Genomic DNA, 12,582 nt, shown 5'->3' on the forward strand with positions numbered 1-12,582 from the left:
AATCCTCCTCCTTCAAGCATCCATCCTTCTTTTTGCTGAATATTTTAAGTACAAACCAGCTACACAGGATAGACAAGACTCCAACCGTAGCAATAATTTATAAATCTTTATGGCCTCTTTCCATTGCTCCTGTGAAGATTCCACATTCTGTCTGTTATGCCAAATCTGAATAAATTCCTCTAGTGCTTCATCCATCAGCGTGAATTGTAAAACACCCTTACATAATGTAACCCCCTATTTCTTTGTTGTTGCCTTTCTGCTCCATTTCCAGAAGTACTTCTTATCTCCTGCTGTCTTCTGAATGGAACAGTTCCCTTCCCCTTACTTAAATGTTAACTATATCTTTCTTGCTTCTGAAACCAGCATGCCATTTCATACAGCTAGTACTTTCTATCCAACCGTTTGAAACCTTTAAAGAGACAAGCTTCCAATTCCTCACAATGACTCCCCCCATATCCATAATTGTCAAGATTCTTTTGTTGAGCCAGACCTTCCAAGTTATTGTTCATGCTCATGTACCTATTCTTGCGTAGCACCACAGTAGTATGCCATCTATATCTGCCTAGCCACAACATCTACCAGTATCATTATCTGTTTCTCTCTACTATGTTTGCAAATTTAACACAAGAACTTCTGGTTTATCCTTATTCCACCGCTATCAAGTCTCCACCCATGTCCTATGTACTCTTTTATTCTTATTTCCATGTTAGCTTACTTCCATGTACATCAGTCACAGATCATGTCTGTATTTTGAGATAATCAGCTCCTCAATATACTCCATTTATTTATAGTTTTATGTCCAGGTCCCTGAAACCATAACCACAAAATATCAGCTCCAAACTTGATCTACGTCACCAAATTTCCATTCTTTATCCTAGCCTCATTTGCACCAGTTTGTCCCATTTACAGTTTGGCCCTGACTAGTCTTTGAACTCCTTGAAGACATCGGCTCTCCTATCCATTACCTTCTCCATCCTCTAACACTTTGGCAGAATCATCTGCAAAGAATTTTAAGGCAGGCCTCATTTCTCTCTGACTCCCTCTCTCTCTCTCTCTCTCTCTGTCTCATCACTGTTCTCTCCTTTATTGTAATAGTGAGCACTGGCATCCTTGAAGAATGAATGCTGGGAAGTGGAGGCACCATGCCTGTTTTTTTTCTTTAAAAGTTTGTCTCCTGTTTGTGTCACCCACTGACCATGCCCATTATAGCTGGAGCCTTGTACATAACACCTACTCAAGCCATAAATCCCTTCCCTGATTTATTTACTTCCAAACTCTCAGAAGGAAATCACATTTTACAGAAAGAAATGCCTTCTTAATATTTTTACCATTGTCCCTTTTCATTCTTATCTAAATGTGGTCTTGCATCCAACAAAAAGTCCACTGAAGACCTTCCTTTAACGTACTCCACATGTTATTTCAAAGGAGATTGTGTAGGGACACTCTAAAGTATTGTAGTTACAATCTTAGCCAATAGTTTGGCATCAGCGTTTATTAACAGATTGATATGTAATTTTCTGGTCTAGCTCACTCTTGATCTCCTGTGGTCAGTAACACCGTCATAACCTTTTGTTATTGATTCAACCAGCCCAGCATCTCTGCCTGTGCATCCTAAACAGAATATTCACCACTGCTAGTGAAATAAAGTCACAAACGTCCACTGGGTAGCACTAGCTCTACATCCTAACTAGACTATTCACCACTGCTAATGACATAAAGTCTTGAAACTCCAATGGGTGGCACTCACTGTACATCCTAACTAGACTATTCACTGCTGCTAGTGAGATAAAATTGTGAAACTGTGCTGGAAAATAGTCACTGTACCTAATAACTAGACTATTCACTATTGCTAGTCACATAAAGTCATGAAACTCCCCTGAGTAGCACTCACTGTGCATCCTAACTAGACTTTTGATGGGTCTATATTAAATCATCGAATGCTTAAAAAAGCGAACAATGATTTACCAAACCCATGTAAGCAAAAGCTTACAATCTCAAATGCTTAGAACAGCGATTTTGTTTCCAAGGGAAAAAAATTATAAAACATTACATAAACTCGTCCCCACACCACCCCTACTTATTTATACCAACTCCGAGATTGCACTACAGTGATGAAAACGGCAACGTAAAGGAAGCATCTAAGCAATTTCTTTCCCAGGGAAAGAATTTGCTTATATGCCATTTAACTATTTTGCGTTTTAGGTTCATAGGTTCATAGGTTCATACTAGGCTATCTGCCCTGAGGCAATTATAAGCCTAGCCCGATTTTGTATGGCTTACGCCACCCCTTGATTTGAGTATACTGTGCCCTTTAAGGTTTAGTTTACTGTGCCTCTGTCTAATAGTGACATGGGAGTAATCCCTTGGACAAACCTATGATCCCCCATCCACCTATCAAGATTCTTCTTGAAGAGATTCAGTGAGGTGCTCTGCCTCACATGAACTGGAATTCTATTCCAGAGTGAAGGGAGCCTCTGGGTTATGAACCTGTCCCTCCAGCAAGTTCTATTTATTTCTGTGCTGAGGTTCAAGTCCCCTCGAGCGTGTGGCTCTAATGGATTTAGATTCACTGAGGTGGAGCATGTCCATTAATTCTGGATTTGACATAGCTTTGTATGTCAGGCATAGATCGCCTCGAAGTAGGCGGTATGCAACTAAGTAGAGCTGGAATTTTTTTAACCGAGCAGCATATGGCATCTGTCTGAGACCCTTGATCCTCCTGGTGAGATACTTTTGGGGTCTTTCTAATTGCTGCAGGTGTCAGGTAAGGTACATCCCAAAAGGGGCATTGTATTCTATGATGGGCCTGATGAGGGATGAATAAAGATGCACGATTACCTCTCTTGATCTAGATGTGAAACCCTTCGTGATGAGGTGGGCTATGTAGAAGGTCTTTCTAACCACTTTGGCAATGTGGTTTTCAAAGGAGAGATTGCTATCAACTTGGGTCCCCAGGTCCCTAATAACTTTCTCTGTACTTAATGGGTTTCCGCCTATGAGGTAATTTGTGGGCACATTGTTTTTGCCAAAGGGTATGACTATACATTTTTTGGCATTTAGCTTTAGACCATGGCGCTGGCACCAGTTATCTGTCTGTGAGACCTTTTTGAAGGATGTTTGTGTCAGCTGGAGAGTTGATTATGGCGCCCAGTTTGCAGTCGTCTGTGAACTTGGTGAGCTATAGTCCTCCCACGTTTGCCTGTACCTCGGAAAAGTATATACCGAACAAAAGTGGTCGCAGGACAGAACCCTGTGGGATGCCACTTGTGACTGATTTCGAGTCTGACATGGCTCCAGCAACTCTCACTCTGTGGATTCTGTCTTTGAGCCAGTTTGCGACCCATCTTGTGACATAGGGGTTTATATTTAAGCTGGCTAGCTTATCTATGATGCCCGAGTGGGGTATTGTGTCAAATGCCTTTGCAAGGTCCAGATAGACTGTGTGGACTACCTTCCTTTCATCTATGGCTTTGGTGACTGTTTTGAAGAAGTCAACCAGGTTCAAAAGGCAGGATCTGCCCTTGACAAAGCTGAACTGGGTAGGATCTAGTGTCTGTAGGTCCCCAATGTCTTTGTTTATGAGCTCCATGATGATCCTCTCCATAGCCTTGCAGACTAAGCAAGTCAGGCTTATGGGGCGATAGTTTCCAGGGTCCGTAGAGGCTCCACCTTTGTGGAGTGGGACTACTGTTGCTGTATGCCATTCTGTGGGCACATATCCTGTAGTGAGGCTGAGATTGTATAGCTGTTTTATTTGAGGGATTAGTTCCTCTTGGAGTTCATGTAGGACACAACCTGGGATGCCATCTGGTCCCATGGAAGCAGTGTTTTTTGCTTTGGAGAGGGCAGCCTTCACCTGAGCATCAGAGATGTTTGGGAGGCAGCCCTCTGCTGGGATAGATACTTGCTCTTTTGGGGGGGGGTGGAGAAGTTTGCACTGAACCTGTCTGCCAGGATATTGGCGATGTCTGTGGGTTCAGTGTATTTTTTGTCATTTAGAATCAACTCAGAACAAGTCTGGGAGTTGCATCCCAGGTTTCTAACATAACTGAAAAAAGCCTTATGATTGTCTTTGGTGTCCTGTGCAATTTTTCTCTTAAAGCTGGCCTTGGAGGATTTTATGAGGGATCGTAATTTTTGCTAGTACTGATCAGAGATGCCTTCCCTATTAGGGATTTTGCTCTATCATGTAGTAGCTTCCTCCTTCTGTTGTACAGTTTATTTATGGCAAGGGTCCACCAGACTGGACGCCTGCCTTTGGATGATTGGGTCTTGGTTTTGTTTGGGATAGCATGATCCATGCATTCCTGGAGATGTCCATAGAATGCATTTATATAGGATTCTGCAGTTTGGGCCGTAGTTTCCACTGGCCCTGGGGCCTTGAAGGATTCCATTTCAGTTTTGAGAAGTGAGAAGTTCACTTTTGAGAAGTTTTTCACTGTGGTTTTCTGGGCTGGGTGGGGTCGGGATGTGGACATCCAGTGAGATTAATTTATGGTCTGATCTTACCAATGAGGGATATACTTCTGGTGTGGAGCATAGAGTCCCCATGTTGGTAATGATCAGGTCTTGTATGTTGTCCCCTCTTGTGGGAGTGGTGACTAGTTGTTCCATAGCATTTGAGTTTATAATTTCCAGGAACCTTTGGGCTAAGGTGCTGGGGCTTGAGTAGTGCTCCCAGTCAATGTTTGGGTAGTTGAAGTCGCCCAATATAATGGTGTTCGAAGAGATCTTCATGTTCTCCAATGTTTTCAGGAAAGCCTAGTGGGATTCCTGACTTTGAGAGGGTGGTCTGTAGGATGCTATAAACTGAAAAGCAGTCTTCCCACTGTTAGTTGCACATGGATGGTCTCCGATACTTCGTGCAATGCCACTAACCTGGAGATGTGGATATCCTTGATAAATATGGAAACTCCCCCTCCTTTTGTGGTTCGGTCTGGGTTTTGGGGCCGAAAAGCATGATATGAGGTATAGCCTGGTAGTGCTGGGGTGCTCTCTGGAGCCTTGAACCAGGTTTCTGTCACTGCACAGATATTGATGTTCTCCATACTGAGGAGAGCTTCGAGTGAGTGCATTTTGAGGTTAAGACTTCTGGCATTTAGCAGCATTACCCCTAGTTTCTTGTTCCTTGTGCTGTCTATGGGGGTGGGTTTGACTTTTGAGCCTTGCCTAAAAAAGGCACTATGGGGATGGCAAGAGCCTTTGCCAATATCCGAAAGCCCAGTGGTGACAGGTGCAAGCCATCCCTAGCGAAGCAACGTGGTTTGTCGAGCATGTCATCCCAGGCTGACAGACACTGGATGCTTTCAAGTTCGATCAAGATGCATTCGAAAGAATGCATCATTGATCATTTAATAGGAACCCACTTTTCACTACTGCTAGTGACTTAAAGTTATAAAATTCCACTGGTTAGTACTCATTTTTCCTGGGCACTTCCCTTTTCCTTTCCTGCTGTATATCTTGCTTTCCTGGCCACCTCACCTTTCTTTATTTGCTTTATTGCCTATAAAATCTCTTGCCATGACAGTGAACTGGTAAGTACCTGTCTCTTTACTTTGGATAATTTGCTCCCTACTCCAGTATTGTAAGACCATTTTCCTCCACTCTGGTCAACTAATTACTGGGACCTGTAGTTGTCCTTTAAAATGTCATCATAACCTATGTTTTTCCCTTTCTTTCATGAGGCATCTGATGAATCCTGCCTATCATTCCACTTTAAGCTATCCATATATCTATTTATCTATCTGTCTGTCTGTCTATCTATCTATCTATCTATCTATCTATCTATCTATCTATCTATCTATCTATCTATCTATCTATATATCTCTTCCATCCTTAGATCATATCCTAAGGTAATTGCAATCAGCTTTCCTTTTGATAATTCCCACCTTCTCTGATGTTATCTCCCATACTTGGATCAAAAAGCTAAGTACCAGTTCTTCCTTCATCCTTTGGTCTTGATGACTTTGACCCCTTACTCAAACACACACACACACACACACACACACACACACACACACACACACACACACACACACACACACACACACACACACACACACTGTCTCTTCTATGATTCTCTAGGCCTTGTATTACTTTCTTGGTTTGCCTTTCAGAATTGATGGGCTATGTATTAGTTTCCCTTTCTATACCACCTTTGTGACAGAAGCCCGGCATTGCTACTTCCCTTAAGCCTCACAGACTCTAAATTTTCATTTCTCTTTTCTTTTGGAAGATTCGTCAACCAAAGTCTTTCTTGTGTTTCCCTAAGGTGTTTTATGCCACCTCCACTGTTCCCATTCCCGATCTAATTTCCTGATCAAGGCTGTCTAGTGTATGGTCTGATGAGTTCATGTGGATCATAGCTTCATAGGTGTTTACTAGGCTAATGACCACAAGGGCCTTTTTAAGCCTAGCCATGCATCCCAAATCTCTGACAAATTCTGATACCCTTGATAAGTGTAAGCATGGGCCTGTGGATGAACCATTTACAGGTTACCTGTGTCCATTAGAGACATAGGTGCCAAACCAGGGATGAATTTCTGGTTTCCCATCCAGTTGTTCAAGCTGCACTTGAATTGGGTTAGGGAGGAACTATGCTTCACATAGATGGGAGCCTGTTCCATAGACAGGGTATTCTCTGGGATACATACCTATCTCTTCAGCAGGTCCTGTTTATATCACAGGCAAGGTTTAAGTCTTTAGAACTGGTAATTCTAGTGGTGGTTGTTTTGTGGCTCAATCAACAACTCTTTAATTGACTGCCAGTTGATCAAAGCAATGGCTAAAACAACTTTTGATGAACCTCAGAGCACTGAGTTTCTAGGCCTAACCAGCTAGCAAGCAATTATTTTTCTCTGGTGAACCTTAAGTCCACATCTTGGCACTAGAACTCAGATTTGTTACTCCTCCGTGCTGCCATATGGCTTGCCAGGTAAGATATGTGTATGAGCAATGACAAATTCTGTAATAGGCATCTTGCATACTAGAACACTACTCTTTTTAGTTATAAACCTTATGAAAAGTCTTGTACCAGATTATTTATCTGCATCCTTTATTGCAGTGCATAGTTCCTCAATATCAACTTTCTTGTAATCCAATATGAAAATTCACCAGCATGCGATGAGGCAAATTCCATCTATTACTTTATTTAATTCAGGAGGCATTTGAAGGCCACTTATTATGTCCTTTTCAACAAGTTTCATGAGATTTCCTTTCTTCTTTGTCTCTGCCATTTACAGCACTCTTAGATTCACCTTTCTCACTCTGTTTTGTAGAGGTTCCTGTTGAGATTCAGAGAGCTCCTCAGAACAGAATAGTGAGATTAAAGGTGCAAAACATGAATAAATAACAAGACCAAGGTTGCGGCACATTAGAATATTCCCCTTACATGTGGTACATGGCCTAAATATATATATATATATATATATATATATATATATATATATATATATATATATATATATATATATATATTCACTACTGAATCCCGAAATTACACAATCCCAAAGCCCAAAATACCGAGACTACAAGCCCAAAACCCCACATTACCGAAATGTTAAAAGTGCGAAATTCAAAATCGCGAAAGTACTACATACATACAGCACACACATAAACATACACACAGCCTCCCCCATAACCAAACAAACCCCCCACACCCCCCTACTTTAATATTGTAACTCCGAGATCGCACAAACATACACACAAGGCAAACTCACACCCACACATTACAGCCCCTCACAGACACACACACACACACACACACACACATACACACACACACACACACACACACACACACACACACACACACACACACACACACACACACACTAAAGCCCCTCACAAACACACTTACACACACATACTTACCTGAATCAACACCAGAGCTAACTCAAAATCCCTTAACATCGGGATTTTGAATTTCGCGCTTCTGGTCTTTTGGTAATGTGGGGTTTCGGCTACATGGTCTCAATCTTTTGAAATTCGAGATTTCAAAAGTTCAAGATTTGGTAGTGTTCCTATATATATGTATATATATATATATATATATATATATATATATATATATATATATATATATATATATATATATATATATATATATATATACATACATATGGATGTACCTTTGAAGAACGAAAGTTCACTACTTCGAACTTCAAAAGTACACCCACACTAACGCGATAGTGCACTTTCATGAAAGTGCACTTTCGCAAACCTGCTAGACCAAACGGGCTTGGAGTCATGTACCTTAGGGTTAGGGCACAGGTTAGGGTAAGGGGATAGTTAGTAGGGCTGTCCCCTTACCTTGACCCGTGCCCTAATCCTAAGGTCCATGACTATTGTACCACAGTGGAAGACATTCCAAATCGGGCTATGTCTTCCACTGTGGTGCGATAGTCACAGACCTTAGGGTTAGGGCACGGGTTAGGGTAAGGGGATAGTTAGTAGGGCAATCCCCTTACCTTGACCCGTGCCCTAACCCTAAGTTCCATGACTATCGCACCACAGTGGAGGACATAGCCCATTTTTCAATGTTCTCCATTGTGGTGCGGTAGGTTCGGTCTAGTGAGCTTAAGCGAAACTGCACTTTCGTTAAAGTGCACTTTCACTTAAGTGGGGATGTATTTTCCCATTTTGAAAAAGTGAATTTACAATTTACTTTGTAGAAAAGTACATATATATATATATATATATATATATATATATATATGTATATGGTTTGCTATTATATTGTCGACATTCTTAAGGATTTTGGATTTATATCTCGAAACACATCACTGAATATTACCATTTGCAACATTCTAAATGTCGAACATGAGTAAGTCATGTCGAACCATGAAGCATTTGACATGTTCAACATTAACTAACAATTATCCCTATACCTCCACAACAGTGTAATAGTGGAATTTGACATTGCATCCAAATATCAGCGTGATGCAGATAACAAGGAAGTGTTGCATACATGCAGTACATGTAGAATCAATGCATCCAATAGGAAAAATGTGCCAGTAACCTTAAATGTAATTCCATAGTTGTACAATCGAGTGCATACTTAATGTGACGTGAATATTGATTGAATAAAATGCTAAGGCAGGAATTTGCTTACATAAAAGAGCAAACTTGGTATCATTCTCAAAAGATGTTGTTAAGTTTAGCTTTTGTATCTGCCTCCATAGAATTTGACATAGGTAGAACCAGCAACCTTCTGAGGAGGTTTCTACTAATACTATAAACAACTCCATTCTCAAAATCATTTAAAACAATGCAAGGTTTCAAAAGCAGGTCAAATTCAGAGCATACACAAAGTAATGTTTTCCAAAATTGATCATAATACTCCTCAGATTTGGATGAAAGAATGCCATACACAACTGGTATTACTATACTACGGGTACCACCTTCTAAGCTATAATGACCTCTGCACTTGCTACTAATTTTTGGATGCAACACCAGTAACAACTACTTTCCTTGGCTTTTTCAAAATAATACTGATACCCATCAACACAGAGAATACTACAACCTTTTTGTGATATAATAGTATTATACTTAAGTCCAACTGTACTGGGAATAATATCTAAACTTTCACCACTCATTATCTCGTTTAGCGCACCTGAAAATGAAAACAAAGCAAACACACTACAGTTTCATTTGAACATAAGCCCCATTTGACTTGATATAAAGTCTACTTACAAATTGCAGAAAGACGTGCTGTTAGGAAGAACCAGAGTTGTTGTAACCTCAAATGCCCACAGTGGCCATTAACACTGGAATGGTACAGAGTTTACAGCTACACCGGCAACAGAAATACATATCATTATGTCAAAACATGGTCTACTTACATATCAATGAACTCATGATTTTGAAAGTAAAACATTGACTATAACTAAACAAATGTTATTTTGAACTTCCACTACACGAACGTTCGTAATCAACACTTCGACATTGTGAATTCCAAACAAAAATATGTTGGTAATGTAATCCTCAGTGTTATCATATTAAACCTTAATCCTGGAGTTAGTATATATAGTTAGGGGGTGTGTGGGGGGCATAGCCCCCCACCTAGTTTGGTTTTATATTATATTTCACCAAAAGCTTCAGAACAATACATTTTATACCATAGACATGCATACATACAATTCCAATGACTAACTCTTTCCAGAAGACAATCTATACCCAGTCTAAGTGGGGGGCCCCTACACCCCTGTAACTATATATATATATATATATATATATATATATATATATATATATATACATACTAACTCCAGGATTGTACTACAGTGGGAAAAAGGGCATATACCTTTATAGCACTCTACACAGTGCCAGTACTTCACTTCAGTTAAATGAGATTTGGTGAAATGAGTTTTCATTAATTTGAACTTTCACCGATTTGGTCCAGGTGAATTAAAATTCAATGAAATAAGCTTTCAATGAAACAAAGTAGACCCATAGAAATATATATATATATATATATATATATATATATATATATATATGTATATATATATATATATATATATATATATATATATATATATAGGTTTACTATTGAAAGATCGACAACTTGGTCGACGGCCACTTCTGCTGACGTTACACAACCGAATCGAAATTGTTCTAACCGACAGGCATTCGGTCGACATTACTCATGCAACACCTCCACACCCATGCTACCATGGCTAGGCACGAGGGCGGATCTGCCGTTCGCACAATCGGATTCGACCACAGTGACATTCGCTCTTCAGCCTTCGCAAGTCAAGTCGCACATAGTCGGTTCGGCATTTCAATAGTAAACCATATATATATATATATATATATATATATATATATATATATATATGTGTGTGTATGTATATATATATATATATATATATATATATATATATATATATATATATATATATATATATATATATATATATATCTACGGTTTACTATTGGCATGCAGAAACTGCATCTATCGACCGTTTAAAATGTTGACTCTAAATGTGGAATTCGGCATGCCAAAAAGTAAACAAATCCCAAAATTAATACATTGACAAGCATAGTTCAATGTATTCGACAAAGCAGGAGGTGATGTCATACACCTCCTTCTATGAACATTAACTTACCGTTAGACTTTACAGTCGACGGTAAGTTAATTCTACTGTTTTGCAGGGGGGCTGCGCCCATCACACCCCCTGCACATTAAATATACCACCTCCAAGATCACACTTCAGTGAGGAAATGGGCTAATAAACTGTTCCTCACTGAACTGCAACCCCCCTGCACAATGTCAAACCCAAATTCTTGACTGACACTATCTGTTCAGTGTAGTGTAGTCAATTGATTTGGATTCGACATTATGCCCACTTGGAAACTACAAGTTGACCATATGCCAGTCGATTGATGCAGTTTCCAAGTTTTAATAGTAAACCATATATAAATATATATATATATATATATATATATATATATATATATGTGTGTGTATATATACATATATATATATATATATATATATATATATATATATATATATATATATATATATATATATATATATGGTTCTAGGTCACACAACATCAACAACGACATCACCCGACACACCATCATACAGCTCACAAACACGACACGACACAATCACTCACACATCAACACAAACAACAAAACACAACAAAAAAAATGACCAAACCACACACACACACACAACACACAAAGCAATCTAAATCCTAACAACTAACACACTAACACACGCAAACCATCCACTACCTAACCCGAACCCTACCCCCCTAAGGGTCATCCATACACGTACCACTAACCCCAACCCTACCCCTCCCCCTAACTAACTTAGCTTCTCACAAAAAACCCAGCCACTACTACTGCCTTACCTGCTAACTCAAGATAACCACTCCCCTAACCTAACTCCCTTAACCCTAACCTACTACTAACGCCAACATAAACACTACTCCCTCTACTAACCACGTTAACCCTAACTCTACCCCTACCACATCCCTAACCATCACCTCTACCTTTCTCTCCGTTACCATTGTTCCTTCACGACCGTCGCGTCCATATCTTTCTTCTACACTCGGAGTCCTCCATCTGTCTGATATATATATATATATATATATATATATATATATATATATGTGTATGTTTCCGCTACTTGGCCAAAGTATTTTTTTGTTTGAATGCATGTTATTCAAATTAAAGTGATTAAATGTCACGTATGTTGAAAAAATTTTGCGGAACTACATTTTTTTGTCAGAGATTGCTTAAAGTTAGAGATAGGGAATTTGCTCTTTTTTCCAGTATTGAGACCTTGGAGTAGGTATATTTAAGTTAAATGGGATTTGAGGGGTGCAGTCCCCTACATGGAATGTTTTACTGAAGCTTGGTCTCCTGTAAAAAGCAGTTAAAAGAGATTTGTTTGGTTTGAAGAAGAGTTAATTTGATATTCTGTTCCTTGATGCATTTTACATTCATGGACAGAATTCAATCTAAGTGTTTTTTTTACTGATTGGCCTATACCATATATATGCCAGCTGATCTCAAGTTATGTAATTTTTTTATATGCAAAATCATGAAACAGCAGGAATT

The sequence above is a fragment of the Protopterus annectens genome, chromosome 10.part0 (genome assembly GCF_019279795.1).
Source record: "Protopterus annectens isolate FY-2018-M chromosome 10.part0, PAN1.0, whole genome shotgun sequence".
Classification (NCBI taxonomy): Eukaryota; Metazoa; Chordata; order Ceratodontiformes; family Protopteridae; genus Protopterus; species Protopterus annectens.